We start from the raw sequence: 19,110 nt of genomic DNA, 5'->3' as shown, positions 1-19,110 counted from the left end.
GCTCTGCATTGAAACAAACTCTGACAACCCTTCCTTTATCCCAAATTTCCATCTATACTTGTTTCTATTCCTTTATCTTATCCCACATTATAATTAAAATTTTCCAGTTTAGTTTTAATATCCATTATGTAATAAAATTTGATATTACAGTTCAGCTTTGCAATCCTCTTGAGCTCTGGATTTATATAACTAACTGCCTACTTAATATTTTTACTTGGATAATTCAAAGTTACCACAAACTCAGCTATTTAGATTCAAAGTCATTCTCTACTTGCTAATTCTAGTATTTTCCCTCAGTGGTCCTTGACTCAACAGCTCCAGAAACCCAGGAATTAACCTTACCTTTTCCCTTTGTCTTATTCTCAATACCTGATCTACCAATGAAGTGAACCGTTAGTTGCTCAGTCGTGTCCAACTCTTTGTGACCCCATAGACTGCAGCCCACCAGGCTCCTTTATCCATGGGATTCTCCAGGCAAGAATACTGAAGTGGGTTGCCATTCTCTTTTCCATGGGATCTTCCTGGCCCGGGGATTGAACCCAGGTCTCCCACATTATAAGCAGATTCTTTATCATCTGAGCCACAAGGAAGCCTGGTCTACCACTAGGAAGGGTTTTTCCTCCTGATGCTTTTCAGTGTGTCCCTTTTTCTTCTCTACTGCCTCTGTCTCTTTTCAAGCTACCACACTCTCACCTAGAATACTGTATCACTTTCTAAGACTTTCCCTTAGAGTCAATTGTCTTCTTCCAGTCTTTACTCCATAGTCAGAGTAACAATTTTTTTCTCCAAAGAGAAACCTGATCAAGTCACACCATCTGTATAACACTTTAGTAAAAGAAAACCCCAATATTTAATGTGGCCAAACATCCCCGCCGTTGTCTGTCCTTGCTTTTCTCCATGTTGCACTTTAATTTTACCCAATTCCCTCAGCCCACAATTACCTCACGTAGGGAGCTCTTACCTTTTAGTCACCAGACATGCAGGAAGGACTTCTCTAGCCATCAACAGTCATTTATTTCTCCTTATTCAGTGCTCTTTATACATGTACTTCATTCTCTTCTCTTATTTATGAAACATTTAACTAGAAGTTGCTATGTGTCAAATGTAAAATTACATAATCCTATTTCATAGGATTGCTGTAAATATTGAGTGAGCTAATATTTTAATTAGCTCAATAATATTTTAATTAGCCTAATCATTACTTATAACAATCCTATGAAATAGATTCTTAAAAATTTTTCCATTTTATATATCAGCAAACTGAGGACCTAAAAGTAAAGTAATTTTCCCAGGGTCATATAGTTAGTCTCTAATAGAAAGGATCAATCTCAGGCATCAGGCTCCAGAGTTCATGCTTTACCCTTACTTATGCTGTTTCTCTCCCGTAGTGACATTTTTCAGTCACAATTTAAATTTATTTGTATGAACGTCTATTTTCCCATTTTAAGGATAACAGTCTGTATAACTCATTATTATGGTACATAATACAACTAGAAATGAAAGGATGAAAACTGAATGAATAAAACATTGAACTATTCATATAAATCAATATTTTAGATATTAACTTTCTCTCATATGCGTCCTGTACTTTGGAGTTTCATATTGCTATGTTAAATTATTTCACCAAAAATCTGTATGAGCTTTGGCAGAGGTTTTTGAAGTAGGTAATGAATACTTTCATGTCCTAACAAGTTAAAAAATGGAGAGTCTTAAGTAGAGAGATCAGCATGTCAGAAATGTTAGAGAATATTCATTTTTCACTCACATTGAAAGTTTCATGAACCAGAAAGTTTCATGATGTTCCATTTCCCTTCCTCCAATTAATTATGAATTCAAATTCCTTGTCAAGCTAAAGTCAAGGAATAGTAAAAGAAGGGAACATTTTTCTGATTATGAAATAACACATGTTCATTACATGGAGTTTTAGAAATGTAGAAGATGTTTAAGAAGATATTAAGAATCAATTACTGCTAAATCTGCCAAGAAAAGAAAAGTGAGAATATTTTGGTGCATAAATCCTTTAAGACCTCTATGCACATATAGATATATAAATCATATTTGTATATATATTTATGTCAAATACAGAGGAATACATATACTTATGTATGTATGAATATGTATACTTTCAAAATTAGCATGTTACTTTATATGAATGCTTATTTAACCTTATATAAGAAGCAGTGCTGGAGAAGACTCTTGAGAGTCCCTTGGACAGCAAGGAGATCAAATCAGTCAATCCTAAAGGAAATCAGCCTTGAATATTCATTGGAAAGACTGATGCTGAAGCCAAAGCACCAATATTTTGGCCACCTGATGCAAAGAGCTGACTTATTGGAAAAGACCCTGATTCTGGGAAAGATTGAAGTCAGGAAGAGAAGGGGACAACAGAGGATGAGATGGTTGGATGGCATCACCAACTCAATGGACATGAGTTTGAGCAAATTCCAGGAGATGGTGAAGGACAGGGAAACCTAGTGTATTGCAGTCCCATGGGGTCACAAAGAGTTGGACACAACTGAACAATGACAAGAAGAAGCAAATTTCACTATTATTGTTTTTCGAAAACAAGATATTTATTTAATGTCTTGATAATATTCATCCTATGGATAAGCCATAAATTATTTTGCAATTCGTTCTTATATCAGTATTTTTGAAAATAATAACTCAATGTTTTGTTAAGTATAAACGACTATCACATCTCTAAAATTTTCCTCATAATCGAGTGTCCAAAGTGGAGAGGCTAGATCTTAAATGTTTTCACCAGAAGAAAGAAATAATAATTGTGTGAGGTGATGAAGGTGTTAGCTAATGCTACAGTGGTAATAATATTGCAATATAATGTGTATCAAATAAGCATGTTGTACACTTCAAAGTTACATAATGCTGTGTGGCAATTATATCTCCATTTTAAAAGTCAATTTAAATTTCTTGATTCATGTTGCCTGACTGCTTCCAGAAAGATTGTACATAATTACACAAAAGCATTTAGGGGTACCTATTTTATGATACCTTTATTAACTTTAAATATTGCTCCTGGAAACAAAATCTTTGATGATCAGAAACTTTGCTAACACCGTGTCAATGAGTCTTTGAGAAACAGACGTTCTCATATTTTGTGAATATGTGTAAAAATTGCTACAAGTTATATAGAGGGAAATTTGGAAACTCTTGCTAAAACTACATTTCTTTTTTGATAACAATTTGATTAATTTATCCAGGTATATTCAAGCTTGGTCTCAAAGTAATGTGACCAAGTGAACATGTACAAAAGTATTCATGACCCCTTGTTTGTAAATAGTCAAAGGTTGTAAGCAACTCAATTATCCATCTAAACAAGACTGGTTATACACGTATGGTAGAGTCGCACCATAGACTGGTCTTTCCTGGTGGCTCAGACAATAAAGAATCTGCCTGCAATGCAGAAGACCCAGATTCAATTCCTAGGTAAGGAAGAATGCCTTGAGAAGGGAATGGCTATCCACTACAATATCCTTGCTTGGATAATTCCATGAACAGAGGAGCCTGGTGGGCTTCAGTCCATGGGGTTACAAAGAGTAGGACATGACTGAGTAGTTAACACTTTCATGCCATAGATTACTGGATCAATTAGAGCTCTTGATGCTAAAAATAACAGAAATCTAACCCAAAGTGACTTACACTATAAGAAAGTCCATTGATAACTTGACAGTGCAGAGACAGAGTGAACTTCAGGCAGCTGTAACCTCCTGACTTTCACAGTCTTATCTCTTATTATCCCCAAAGACAGAGTTTCTCTGCTCTGCCTTCTATATTATCTGCTACAACACATGCACGGCAGGCAGGTTCTTTACCACTGGAGCCATCAGGGAAGCTCAGGGCTTCCCAGGTGGTGCTAGTGGTCGGAGATCTGCCTGCCAGTGTAGGAGACAAAAGAAACGAGGGCTCACTCCCTGGGTCAGGAAGATCTCTTGGAGGAGGGAATGGCACCCCACTCCAGTATTCTTGACTGGAGAATTCCATGGACAGAAGAGCCCAGGTAGAACCCTTACTCCTGTGTACTTTAAATATTCCTAGTCCTAAGCCAAGTATACATTAACAAAAAAAAGAAAATAAATTCTCATTCAAAAAATTCCTAGTTTTAATTTCTAAGATGGTAAATATTAACAGATATGACCAACATTAACTAAGGTGCTTTTGGTTCCTCAATACATTTTAAGTGTTTAAAGGTGTCCTGAGAAGTTTGAGCCTTATAGTTCTACTTAGATATTGTCCATTTTTTTAATGCAAAGTTTTAATAGTGATTGTAAAAATATTTTTATTAATGTTAGTCTTCCCTCTCTCTCTCTCACACACATATTTTCTTAATAGTCTTATTTTTGTTTTATTCTCTTCTAAAAATTGAATATGGCAAAAGTCTCTCCATTTGATTGATTTCACTTTTTACCTGACCATAGCTATAACTAACCCTATTCGGAACTATTTTATGTTTAGCTCTTTAAAAAAAAAATAAATTTATTTATTTTAATTGGAGGCTAGTTATTTTACAATATTGTATTGGTTTTGCCATACATCAACATGAATCCACCATGGGTGTACATGTGTTCCCCATCCTGAACCCCCCTCCCACCTCCCTCCCTATACCATCTCTCTGGGTCATCCCAGTGCACCAGCCCCGAGTATCCTATATCATGCATTGAACCTGGACTGGTGATTCATTTCACATATGATATTATGTATGTTTCAATGCCATTGTCCCAAATCATCCCACCCTCGCCCTCTCCCACAGAGTCCAAAAGACTGTTCTATACATCTGTGTCTCTTTTGCTGTCTCGCATACAGGGTTATCATTACCATCTTTTTAAATTCCATATATATATGTTAGCATACTGTATTGGTGTTTTTCTTTCTGGCTTACTTCACTCTGTATAATCGGCTCCAGTTTCATCCACCTCATTAGAATTGATTCAAAAGTATTCTTTGTAATGGCTGAGTAATACTCCATTGTGTATATGTACTACAGCTTTCTTATCCATTCATCTGCTGATGGACATCTAGGTTGCTTCCATATCCTGGCTATTATAAACAGTGCTGCAATGAACACTGGAGTACATGTGTCTCTTTCAATTCTGGTTTCCTCAGTGTGTATACCCAGCAGTGGGATTGCTGGGTCATATGGCAGTTCTATTTCCAGTTTTTTAAGGAATCTCCAGACTGTTCTCCATAGTGGCTGTACTAGTTTGCATTCTTACCAACAGTCTAAGAGGGTTCCTTTTTCTCCACACCCTCTCCAGCATTTATTGTTTGTAGACTTTTGATGGCAGTCATTCTGACTGGAGTGAAATGGTACCTCATTGTGGTTTTGATTTGCATTTCTCTGATAATAAGTGATGTTGAGCATCTTTTCATGTGTTTGTTAGCCATCTGTATTCTTCTTTGGAGAAATATCTGTTTAGGTCTTTGGCCCATTTTTTGATTGGGTCATTTATTTTTATGGAATTGAGCTGCAGGAGTTGCTTGTATATTTTTGAGATTAATTGTTTGTGAGTTGCTTCATTTGCTATTTTTTCTCCAATTGTGAAGGCTGTCTTTTCACCTTGCATAGAGTTTCCTTTGTTGTGCAGAAGCTTTTAATTTATTTAGGTCCCATTTGTTTATTTTTGCCTTTATTTCCAATATTCTGGGAGGTGAGTCATAGAGGAACCTGCTATGATTTACGCCGGAGAGTGTTTTGCCTATGTTCTCCTCTAGGAGATGTTTACTCCTTGGAAGGAAAGTTATGACCAACCTAGATGGCATATTGAAAAACAGAGACATTACTTTGCCAACAAAGTTCCGTTTAGTCAAGGCTATGGTTTTTCCAGTGGTCATGTATGGATGTGAGAGTTGGACTGTGAAGAAAGCTGAGCACCAAAGAATTGATGCTTTTGAACTGTGGTGATGGAGAAGACTCTTGAGAGTCCCTTGGACTGCAAGGAGATCCAACCAGTCCATTCTAAAGGAGATCAGCCCTGGGTGTTCTTTGGAAGGAATGATGCTAAAGCTGAAACTCCAGTACTTTGGCCACTTCATGCGAAGAGTTGACTCATTGGAAAAGACTCTGATTCTGGGAGGGATTGGGGGCAGGAGGAGAAGGAGACGACTGAGGATGAGATGGCTGGATGGCATCATGGACTCGATGGACATGAGTCTGAGTGAACTCCGGGAGATGGTGATGGACAGGGAGGCATGGAGTGCTGCGATTCCTGGGGTTGCAAAGAGTTGGACATGACTGAGCGACTGAACTGAACTGAACTGAAGTGTTCTCCTCCGTCCGGAACATACAGAGTTTCAGAGTTGGGTAGAGAAGAGAAGGGGGAGGAAGGAGATAGAGGTGACCTGGTGGAGAAAATGTAGAGTCCAAAGGGGGAGAGAGCAGTCCAGCCAGTAATCTCACTCCCAAATAAAAATGGGTACTGAAGATTGGGTTCTTAAAGGTAAAAAATTGATAGCAAATACCAAAAAGCAAAGATTAAAAGTCTAGAGTAAAAGTTGGATTTTCAAAAATAAAATATTAATGAAAAAAGTCACAAAAATTATAAAAAATATATATATATATATATGAGATTTGCTTTAAAAAATAGGGTCTCTCTTTTTTTTTTGGAAAGTAATAGTAGGTTGTAAAAATGAAAATTAAAGGAGTAATAGAGGACTTAAAAATTAAAAAAAATTAAAGAATGATAGTAAAAATAGTAAAAAATATATCTAGGACTTTCTCTGGTGTTGTTGTGGGCAGTGTGAAGTCAGTTCACTTTCGGATAGTTCCTTGATCCAGCTTATATTTCTCAAGATCTATAGACCCCTTCCTATGTAGTCGGTACTAACTAAAGGGTTTTAATCTATTGCATCTGTCACTTCCAAGGAGGTTCCCTCTGTTTTAGCTTCTTCTGTTTGCTGGTCTCTTCAGTGTCTAATTTCTGCCCTGACACAAGGGGACAGTTGTGGGCACTTTTTTAGGCTCACTTTTTCGGTCGTGAAGTGGGGAGGGAGGGATGCTGGCGTGTGTTCGCAGTGTCTCGGCCTCCACTGGGTTTATGCCTGCTCACACCATGTGTGCTTTCCCTGTCTACACTGGTTAGGCTCTAGGTTGCTCTGCCGGGAACTGTCTGAGGCTGGCCCTGGGTTGTATGCAGTTCCCAGGTCGAAGGCACTCCGGTTCAGGTACTCGGGTTGTCCTCAGAGGCGCAGACTGGGTTGGGCTTGCGTTTTGTGTCCCTCCCAGGTCTGAGCAGCTTAGGTGACCAGGTGTTTGGTGAGTGTGGCCACTGCGACTTATCGCCTCCCCCATCCCTGCTGCTTGGTTTTCTGGGTGTACAACCGGCACAACTTCTCAGGCAAATGTTGACCATACAGAATCCCAAGAAGTCTTGATTAGCAACAAAGCCTGCTTGCAGTTTGGTAGCTAATGCCTCTCTGGGGCTGTGATTGCCTCCTTCTGGCTCTGGCTGCCCTCTCCTGCCTGTCACTGGAGGGGATAGGCCGATCTGCAGCCAGCTAGCTCTGCTCAGTCCTTTGTTCTGTGAGCGGGCCTGACGATGTCTTGCTGCTACTGCTACTGCTAAGTCATGTCAGTCGTGTCTGACTCTGTGCGACCCCATAGACGGCAGCCCAACAGGCTCCTCTGTCCCTGGGATTCTCCAGGCAAGAATGCTGGAGTGAGTTGCCATTTCCTTCTCCAATGCATGAAAGTGAAAAGTGAAAGTGAAGTCTCTCAGTCGTGTCAGACTCTTAGCGACCCCATGGACTGCAGCCTACCAGGCTCCTCCATCCATGGGATTTTCCAGGCAAGAGTACTGGAGTGGGTTAGATTAGGGCTTTTCGCATAGCTCTAGTCAGTCCTTTGTTCTGTGAGTGGTTCTGGCAGTGTCTTAGGTTAGGGCTTTTTTTTTTTTAGCAAACCACAGTCTGGTTTGCTAGCCCAAGTTAGTTCCCTCAGATTGCCCTCGGGGCATTCAGGCCCAGTCCTTACTCAAAGCATGGCAGCCGGAGCCTCCTGCATGCTAGTGGCAGATGCAGGCCTCTGTGCTGCTTCTCCACTGGGGGAGTTACCGTTGGGCAGGTAATCCGTGGCTTTTAATTATTTATTTATTTTTCCTCCCGATTATGTTGTCCTATGTGACTGTGTGGATCACAATAAACTGTGGAATATTCTGAAAGAGATGAGAATACCAGACCACCTGACCTGCCCCTTGAGAAACCTGTATGCAGGTCAGGAAGCAACAGTTAGAACTGGACATGGAACAACAGACTGGTTTCAAATAGGAAAAGGAGTACGTCAAGGCTGTATATTGTCACCCTCCTTGTTTAACTTCTATGCAGAGTACATCATGAGAAACGCTGGGCTGGAAGAAGCACAAGCTGGAATCAGGATTGCCGGGAGAAATATCAATCACCTCAGAAATGCAGATGACACCACCCTTATGGCAGAAAGTGAAGAGGAACTAAAAAGCCTCCTGATGATAGTGAAAGTGGAGAGTGGAAAAGTTGGCTTAAAGCTCAACATTCAGAAAACGAAGGTCATGGCATCTGGTCCCATCACTTCATGGGAAAGAGATGGGGAAACAGTGGAAACAGCATCAGACTTTATCTTGTTGGGCTCAAAAATCACTGCAGATGGTGAATGCAGCCATGAAGTTAAAAGATGCTTACTCCTTGGAAGAAAAGTTATGACCAACCTACAGAGCTTATTGAAAAGCAGAGACATTACTTTGCCAACAAAACTCAGTTTTGTCAAGGCTATGGTTTTTCCTGTGGTCATGTGTGGATGCGAGAATTGGACTGTGAAGAAAGCTGAGCACCGAAGACTTGATGCTTTTGAACTGTGGTGTTGGAGAAGACTCTTGAGAGTCCCTTGGACTGCAAGGAGATCCAACCAGTCCATTCTGAAGGAGATCAGCCCTGGGATTTCTTTGGAAGGAATGATGCTAGAGCTTTAACTCCAATACTTTGGCCACCTCATGCGAAGAGTTGACTCATTGGAAAAGACTGTGATGCTGGGAGGGATTGGGGGCAGGAGGAGAAGGGGACAACAGAGGATGAGATGGCTGGATGGCATCACTGACTCAACGGATGTGAATTTGAGTGAACTCTGGGAGATGGTGATGGACAGGGAGGCCTGGCGTGCTGCGATTCATGGGGTCGCAAAGAGTTGGACATGACTGAGGGCCTGAACTGAACTGAACTGAAATGAACTGAACTGAACTGATGTGGTTCCAAGACTTGCTGCAGACTCGGCAGTGAGAATGTTTCCTGGTGTTTGGAAACTTCTCTCTCTTTAAGACTCCCTTCTGGGGACAGAGCTCTGTCCCTTCCTCTTTTGTCTCTCTTTTTGTCTTTTAAATTTTTTCCTACCTCCCTTTGAAGACAATGATCTGCTTTTCTGGCTGCCTGATGTCCTTTGCTGGCATTCAGAAGTTGTTTTGTGGAATTTACTCAGCGTTCAAATGTTCTTTTGATGAATTTGTGAGGGAGAAAGTGGTCTTCCCGTCCTATTCCTCTGCCATCTTAGGACCACCCTCCTCTTTTTTTCAATCTTTTCTAAATATCTGAGGTTAAACACAAAGCTTATTGAGTTTTATTCCTTATTGTTTAACATGGAAACTTTAAAGTTATATTTAAGAACAAAATATTTTGGCCTAAAATTATAAAACAAGTCAAGCTAATGCATATGTATTATAGCAATAAGCGTATCTTTCTAGATACACAAAAACTCAGGAATAACATCCAGATGTGCTTTCTTAAAAAATTACTTGAAGACATAGTCACCCAAAAAATTTATCATAAAAATTCAGTAGCATGTAAGGGTATTATTCATTAAAACTACCTAAAGAGAGTTTTGGTCAATCAAATTACTATAAGTAAGTCTATTTCCTGAATCCTTGACTTCCTATTTTTCTATTTCTTTCATCCATTAAAAGCAACTTACTAGTTAAATACATTTAAGTCACAACTTATCCCCTTCAAATGTCTTTATATCATGTATATCAGCATCCTCTTGCTCCTTTAACAAATTACCAGACAGTGGCTTAAAACAACAGTGACATTCTATCTTACAGTTTTTGTTGTTGGAGGTCTGAAATCAATGTCACTGGACTAAGATAAAAGTGTCAGCAGGGCTGGTTCTTTTTGGAACCCCCAAGGAATATCTGCTTGTCTTTTCCATCTTATAGAAGACACTCACATTTAGACTCAGGGTCTCTTCTTTCATCTTCAAAGCCAGCATCATAGCATCTTCTCTTCTCTCTGACCTCTTCTTCCATCATCTCATCTCTTTCTGATTTGGATCTTTCTGCCTTTCTCTTATAAGGGCCCTTATGATTACACTGAGTCCACTTGTGTACTCTAGAATCATCTCACCTTAACTGATGACATCTGCAAAGTCCCTTATACCTTGGGAGATAATATATTCCCAGGTTCTGAGGGTTGGAATGGGGATACCTTGTGACAAGGATATGATTCAACCTACCATACCATGTTCCATTTGTTCTGGTACTTAGTGTTTCAGAGGAAGAGTAAGGTTATCACTATTTTCATTTTATTAAATCTGTAGTTATTTTCAAACAATTTAAAATCACCTATATATGTATATAGGTATATATATATACATATGTATATATGTATATATATATTAATTCTTGAAAGGATATGGTAGTGGTGGACTTCACTGGTAAATTTAATTATTGGCCCCAGGTCTTTCTCCCTTTCTGTTCCCAATCTCTTTTCCTTGAACTTTGCAGTTTCTGCTGCCAGTGGGGTGGATGCATTCCCCAGCCCTTGTCTTTGGTCTTGACTAGCTGGCTCGCCCTCCAGCCTCATTTTATCACTTCTCATTTGCCCTGGTCCAGCCACATGCACCAGGCCTTCAAATAACATTTCCTTTGCCTCAAAGGTCAATCCCCTCTCTTGAACTTGGATGCATTCTCTTCATCCTCCAGGTCATTCTGTTAAGGAAGCCTTCCCTGATTCCTGGACAAAATTTTACTGCTCAGCAGCCATTCATTGCCCTTCAGTCTCATTAAGCCAATTGATGAGACACAAGACTATGTTCAACTATTATTTGAGACACAATCCATTCAACAGATATTTATTGTGAACCTGATATAATGTCCTTGAGAGGGCTCTCAACCCAAGAGAAATATTGCATCTCCAAAAACAGCTCTTGTTGACTGAGGACCTGCTCAGATAACTTGGCAGATGTAGTCCAAATCTGGTTTTCAGCTGCTTGTACATGTACACACACATATGTACTTTAATCTATTTTAGAGTCTGTAGACTTTGAGGACTGCTGAGGATGTACCTGGGTAGACAGTCTTGACAGGAAGCAGGGCTTGTTAGCAACAGAGACAATTTGGATTATCTTGAGACATATGGCACTTAAATAAAATCAAGACACTCTCTCCTCTATTTGTATAGGATTTTGCCTTCAGAAAACACTTTTGGTGCTGAAAACCCTTCCAGAAACACTCTGGAGTATACCAGCGTTGACTGATGGGCCCAAGAACCAGTGCTCATGCTAAAACTGAATGTGTCATTCTACACCTTATTTCCAAGCTTGCCAGGCAGATTATGATGGCCAGGATGAAAGCTGAAACTATGGGATGGCCATGAGATTTAATTTACTTGTTAAACGAGGCCATGAAACAGCTTAGTTTGATTGAGGGCAGTGTTTCCAACTCTCCTGTGGAGAAAGAAATACACTTCAAAGGGTTATATAAGTCTGCTTTCAGACCTTCAGGTTCTCATTTATGCACTCTCCATGACCTTGAGCTTAGCCCATGCTAAGGACACTGTTTACCCATCTATAGAACATTCCTTTCCTCCAAGCCTGATAGAGAGGGGAATGGAGATGGCTTCTTAGAGAGCTGAATCCCTGGAGAAACATACCGCCTAGCATGTCAACATCCTCCCACTGTCTTTCTTTTGTGTTTCTTTTCATTGAGGTATACCTATTCTTCCTTATCAAGATCTATCATGAGATTCAACTTGCTTCCAGAGTTAGTTGATGACTGATCTTTCTAGAAATATCTCTTTTATTATGAAACCATACCATCAACTTCTCACCTAACATGTGGCCTGGTTCCACATGCCATAGGCAGGATTCCCCCACTCACTTTCCAGAGTCTGTAATTATTTCAAACTCCACCCTCAAGTTCTTTAGGCCAGAAAGACTGTGGCTTTTTTAAAATCAGAGTTTTAGGTGTCCTTCACCTTAGTTAAGACCTATATTTGTCTACATTTAAATCACACTTTCAATCAGATTAATTGATCCTGAAATACTTGTTGCAAAGAGTAATAGTAAGTAGGGGTTTCCTAAGTAGCACTAGTGGTAAAGAACCCACCTGCTGGAGACATAGATGCAGTTTCGATCCCTGGGTTGGGAAGATCACCTGGAGAAGGGCATGGCAACCAACTCCAGTATTCTTGCTGGAGAATCCCATGGACAAAGGAGCTTGGTGGGTAATGGTCCATAGGGTTGCAAAGAGTTGGACATGACTGAAATGACTTAGCATGCAGCTTGTAGGAAGTGAAGACACAGGAACTTGAAACTGCAGCCAACAGCACTGTGACCTTAGGCAAACCCCTTCTTTTGTCTGAGGAGTGATTTCCTCATTTGGAACACAAAGTATCAGTCTTAAATTTCTTTTAACGTTTATATCTCTATAAATTTTAAAGTTCTGTGGCTTTCATGGTGAGATGAGAGTTGGAAGGAAGATTCCTTCTTTCCATTTTCTTTTAAAAACTGTATTGAAGTACAATTGGCACACAATAAACTGCATAGATTTAAACTGAATAATTTCATATGCTTTGATTTGTGTATACCCCTGGGAAACCATCACCACTGTCAAGACAGTGAACATATCCATTGTTCCCCAGTGGTGTCCCATTGTGATCACTCTTGGTCCTCCCTTCAGCTCCTCCTCTGAGGAGGAAACCACTCATGAGAAAACCACTCATCTGCTTTTAATCTCTATAAATTACTATGTGCAATGGAAATCCACTCCAGTATTCTTGCCTGGACAATCCTATGGACAGAGGAACCTGGTGGGTTACAGTCCATGGGGTTGCAAAGAGTCCAACATGGTAGCAATTAACACACACACAGTGTCACCTCATGGGTTGACTTACAGAACCCTAATGACTAATAATATTGGGTCAATTTTCATGGGACTCTTTGCCATTTATATATATTCTTTGGTGCAGTGTCTTTCAAGGTTTGCCTGCTTTTTATTGGATTGTTTGATTTTTTATTATTGGGTTGTCAGAGTTTTTAAAAAATTCATTCTGGATACAAATGCTGTACCAGATATATTAGCAGTGTCTTTTAAAGAGGAGAAATTATGTGGACCCTGAATTTCTGACCCACATAAATATAAGGTACCATAAAATGGTGGTGGTTTAAAGTCACTAGGTTTTAGGGTAGTTGACTACATAGCAGTATATTATCAGAACATTCACCATGGGATCTTTAATCTTTAATCACCAAGGAATAAAGAAGGAGAGGAACAGAAATGAGTCAGGCAGCAGATACAATGATTCAATCTACTTTTACCCCACCCAGTGGCTCTGTTTTCACTTTTCTGGTAAGCACAGGCATGCATATTAAGTCACTTCTGCTGCTGCTGCTAAGTCACTTCAGTCGTGTCCGACTCTGTGCGACCCCATAGATGGCAGCCCACCAGGCTCCCCCGTCCTGGGATTCTCCAGGCAAAAACACTGGAGTGTGTTGCCATTTCTTTCTCCAATGCATGAAAGTGAAAAGTGAAAGTGAAGTCACTCAGTTGTGTCCAACTCTTCCCGACCCCATGGACTGTAGCCCACCAGGCTCCTCCATCCATGGGATTTTCCAGGCAAGAGTACTGGAGTGGGGTGCCATTGCCTTCTCCACTTCAGTCATGTCCAACTCTTTGCAACCCTACGGACTGTAGCCTGCAGGCTCCTCTGTTCACTGGATTCTCCAGCAAGAATATCGGAGTGGGTTGCTATGCCCTCCTCCAGGAGATCGTCCCAACCAGGGATCAAACTAGCATCTCTTACATCTTCTGCATTGGCAGGCAGGTTCTTTATCTCTAGTGCCACCTGGGAAGCTCTCTGGGAAGCTGAACCTCTCCTTGAATTCTATAATTTCAAGTCCTGATAAAAGAGAAGGAAATTCATTAGGACTGACTCAAATGTATTCTTTTTTAAAGCTGAATAACATCCCATGTATACATGTACCACAATTTCCATATCTATTCATCTGTTGATGGACATCTAGGCTGCTTCCATGTCCTAGCTATTGTAAAAAAGTGCTGCAACGAATATTGGGGTGGATGAACCTACAGCCTATTGTGCACAGTGAAGTAAATAAAAAAGAGAAAGACAAATATTTTACATTAAATGCATATGTATGGAATCTAGAAAGATGGTACTGGTGAACCTATTTCCAGGGCAGTATGGAGATGCAGACATGGAGAATGGATGTGTGGACACAGTGTGGGAGGGAAAAGGTGGGACAAATGGAGAGAGTAGTAACATACTATGGAAATGTCACTCAGTTTTAAAAAAGATTACATTTGAGTCAGTCCCAATGAATTTCCTTCTCTTCTATCAGTACCTGAAATTATAGAATTCAAGGAGAGAGTGAGCTTCTGAGAGGGCTTCCCCAGTGGCTCAAGTGGTAAAGAATCTTCCTGAAATGCAGGAGACTCAGGAAATGGGGGTTCAATCCCTGAGTTGGGAAGATTCCCCCGCAGGAGAAAATGGCAACCCACTCCAGCTTTCTTGCCTGGAGAATCACATGGACAGAGGAGCCTAGTGGGCTACAGTCCATGGGGCCGTAAAGAGTCAGACGTGATTGAACATGCATGCATGACCTGATCTGATGACAAGTATCATTGCACATTTCTGTATGCCTAGTGCTGGGGACTCAATGGGGCTCAAATTTTAGCGTCTGCTCATAGGAAGCTTGTAGGGAGTGATGTCATTCCTTCTCTGGGCAGCAGTGGGTATTGGTTCTTCCTGAAATATCCTTTGTATCAATCTGGACATTGCCTGGGTCTGGCCGTAAAATATTTCCAGTGAACATATACGACTGCTTGTAAGAGCATGTCTGAGGGCTACAGAGATTCTTCCAGTCTGAGGCAGGCATCTCAGGCACCCTTTGCAGGAAATTACACCTTGTTCTTCCACAGAAAGAAGTGGGAGAAGGAGTATTAATTTTCTATGTAAGCAGCATTCTCAGACTACAGTTGATGGACAGTTACTTTTCTCAGTATGCATGCATACCTTTGGTTCCTCAAGATGATAGGTTTGGAAGTCCTAAAATAGCTTCTTCCTTTCCTGAATGTGAAATTTGAAAGGGAATACTTTGATGGATTTCCTGCACTAAATTGTACCTGAACATTTGCAGACACAATATAATTAGAGTATTGCTTGATACGTATAGGGTGTGGATTGTCAAGACCTAGGGCAATTCAAAATATGGGGAAAAAAGCAATAAAATATACAAGTGAAAAAAGAATTGGGAACAAAATTGTTAGTAAAGTTCCTTTTGCTTCTAAATGCAGGATGCAATGTCGCAAAAGAAAATGGAGATACCTAAGTATCTCTAAGTAGAATAAAATTCCAAGGGACTTCTGTTCTGAAGTATCAAAGCTCCTCATAATGGCAAGGACCGTTCTCAAAACCCATATAGACTGTCATCAGTGAGAGATCAGAGTCTTTCTCTCTTAAGCTGAAATAGGCTTGTGCTAATGCTAAGTGTTTTTGTTTGCAGTTGTTTTTTAAAATAATCTTAGACTCAACAAAGGAAATGCCATAGCTATGACAATTAAATTATTTGAAGAATCTGAAATATCTTACATTATGTAAGTCTGCAATTAAAATTACTTGAGGCATTTTTGTTGTAATAGTAACACATTCATTGTTATAAATCTTGAAAACACATGTAAACAAGAATTGACTATCAGCTGTTAATATTTTGTCATATTGCTTTTTAGTCTTTTGTCTTTGTTTTTATTCATTTGCCTCGTTATTTAAGGAACAAAAATTAGATTCAAGTTATAAAATACAGCAAAATGGTAGTGTTCAATAGAAGAAAGTGCTTCTTCACCCTGATAATCACTGCCAACTGTTTGTTGCCAAGTTCCACTCTTTTTTCTATGCATATATATTAACCAAAAGTGGGATCTTAGTGTACAGTCTGCTTTATCTGTTTGTCTGATCACATATTAATTTTATATCATTTTTAATGAAATGGACTTAGTGATTGGATTACTCAAACTCATTAATATTTAGGTTGTTTTAATGTTTATATCATCATGATTAGATAAGTATTTATCTGTATCCTTAGGATAAATTTTCAGAAGGGGAAGTTTGGATCAAATATTTTCTGATCTTTTAAGATTTCTCTTGCGATAAAAACAAAAATTGTCCTCCAGGAGAGATACAAATTTAGTTTCTTATCGGCAGAGTGTGAGAAAGTGTCTTTCCCTTATGGTTGTCTATGTTGACTATTATTTTTTAATCTTTTCTAATCTAATCATGAGGATCTAATTATTATAATTTACATTTCTTTAACTGCCGAGTGGATGTGAGCATACAATTTCCAGTTTAGAGAAAACAGTAAATTGAATGTGTTTAGTATAGTCCTCGGGGTTTAACTGAGTGAGTCACTTGCATCAAAGTGACCCCAAGTGGGAAAGCTGCTGTAAGATGAAGTGAGAAGTGTGGCACTACCTACTCCACAGATCCCGTGTGGACAGCCTAAGTCCACAAAAAGTGACAGCAGGATGAGATATGCTGGGAGCAAAGACAGAAGCAATGGAGACCCTTGTGGAGTCATGTTTCTTTTTCATTTGGGAGAGTTTTGTAGCTTCAGGGTCTCCAAGGTCTTTACCTTTGACTTTCCATCTGACTTGAAGATGGGATCACCTCTTTGAATGTCTTTCTTCTTTCTGTAGAAGTTTTTGGAACTAATCCATTTTGGAGAGCTGGTCTACACACCTGGACTTCATTTTGAATGACTATCCTCTCTTCTCTGCTGACTTTAGTCCCAGGAAGCCCATTAGAACTGTCTGTGAAACTTTCATGACCATTCATACCTCTTTCCCCTCTCCATCCCCTCACAAATTAAGTTAGAATATCTGGGCAATGGGACCTGGACAGAGTGGTGCCTTATTTAAAGCTTCAGATATGACACTAATATGCCTCCAGGCTAAAACAAAGAAAAAAACAACAACCCACTGGGTTAGCTTATTTCCACCCTTCATTTGGAAAGCAAATTTGGAAGACTCAGCAGTGGCCACAGGACTGGAAAAGGTCAGTTTTCATTCCAATCCCAAAGAAAGGCAGTGCCAAAGAATGTTCAAACTATCACACAATTGCACTCATCTCACATGCTAACAAATTAATGTTCAAAATTCTCGAAGCCAGGCTTCAACAGTATGTGAATTCTGAACTTTCAGGATTTAGAAAGGGAGAGGAAGCTGGATTTAGAAAAGGCAGAGGAATCAGAGATCAAATTGCCAACATCTGTTGGATCATCGAAAAAGCAAGAGATTACCAGAAAAGCATCTACTCCTGCTGTATTGATTATACCAAAGCCTTTGACTGTGTAGATCACAACAAACTGTGGAAAATTCTTCAAGAGATGGGAATGCCAGACCACCTTACCTGTCTCCAGAGAAATTTGTATGCAGGTCAAGAAGCAACAGTTAGAATTGGACATGAAATAAGAGACTGGTTCCACACTGGGAAAGGAGTACGTCAAGGCTGTATATTGTTACCCTGCATATTTAAATTATATACGGAGTAAATCATGCTAAATGCTAGGCTGGATGAAGCTCAAGCTGGAGTCAAGATTGCCAGGAGAAATATCAATAACCTCAGATATGCAGATGACACCACCCTTATGGCAGAAAGCAAAGAACTAAGGAGCCTTTTGATGAAAGTGAAAGAGGAAAGTGAAAAAGTTGGCTTAAAACTCAACATTCAAAAAATGAATATCATGGCATCCAGTCTCATTACTTAATGGCAAATAGATGGAGGAACAATGGAAACAGTGAGATACTTTGTATTTGGGGGTTCCAAAATCACTGCAGATAGTGACTGCAACCATGACGGGGGCTTTTTCTGTATCTGTTGAGATGATCATATGGTCTTTATCTTTCAATTTGTTGGTGTGGTGTGTCGCATTGGTTGATTTGCATATATTGGAGAATCCTTGCAATCCTGGAATAAACCCAACTTGATCATGGTGACAAAAAAAATAAATAAATAAAAATAAAAAGCAGAGACATTACTTTGCCAACAAAGATCTGTCCAGTCAAAGCTATGGTTTTTCCAGTAGTCATTATGGATGTGAGAGTTGGACTATAAAGAAAGCTGAATGCTGAAGAATTGATGCTTTTGAACTGAAGTGTTGCAGAAGACTCTTGAGAGTCCCTTGGACAGCAAGGAGTTCCAACCAGTCAGTCCTAAAATAAATCAGTCCTGAATATTCATTAGAAGGACTGATGATGAAGCTGAAACTCCAATACTTTGGCTACCTGATGTGAAAAGCTGACTCACTGGAAAAGACCCTGATGCTGGGAAAGACTGAAGGCAGGAGAAGGGAATGACAGGATGAGATGGTTGGGTGGCATCAACAACTTGATGGACATGAGTTTGAGTAAGTGCTGGGAGTTGGTGATGGACAGGGATTCCTGGCATGCTGTAGTCCTTGGGGTCACAAAGAGTCAGAAATGATTGAGCAACTGAACTGAAATGATTCTTCATGTATTATAAGAAACATTTCTCTTCACACCATTCCCCTCCCTGAATATATATATATATATATATATATATATATATATATATATATAATTTTCCTAGCCAGCTCTAATTTGGATTTTACTGAGAAGAATCAGAACAATGAAGTGATGAACAATATGCAGTTTTACTACCTAGGTCCATGTAAGCCTAATGAGTATCACAACGATGCTTCTTGTTAAATCAGCAGTCTCTCCTGTAAGGGAGAGTTCAGTATGTTCTATGCCTAGAATCAATTTCATATTGATTCAAATATATATTAGTACCAGCAAATAAATCATTCCCTTAGCTTCAAGGATGTGAGTC

This window comes from Oryx dammah, unplaced genomic scaffold, assembly GCF_014754425.2.
Source record: "Oryx dammah isolate SB20612 unplaced genomic scaffold, SCBI_Odam_1.1 HiC_scaffold_24, whole genome shotgun sequence".
Classification (NCBI taxonomy): domain Eukaryota; kingdom Metazoa; phylum Chordata; class Mammalia; order Artiodactyla; family Bovidae; genus Oryx; species Oryx dammah.
Note: the sequence above shows the minus strand (reverse complement) of the source record.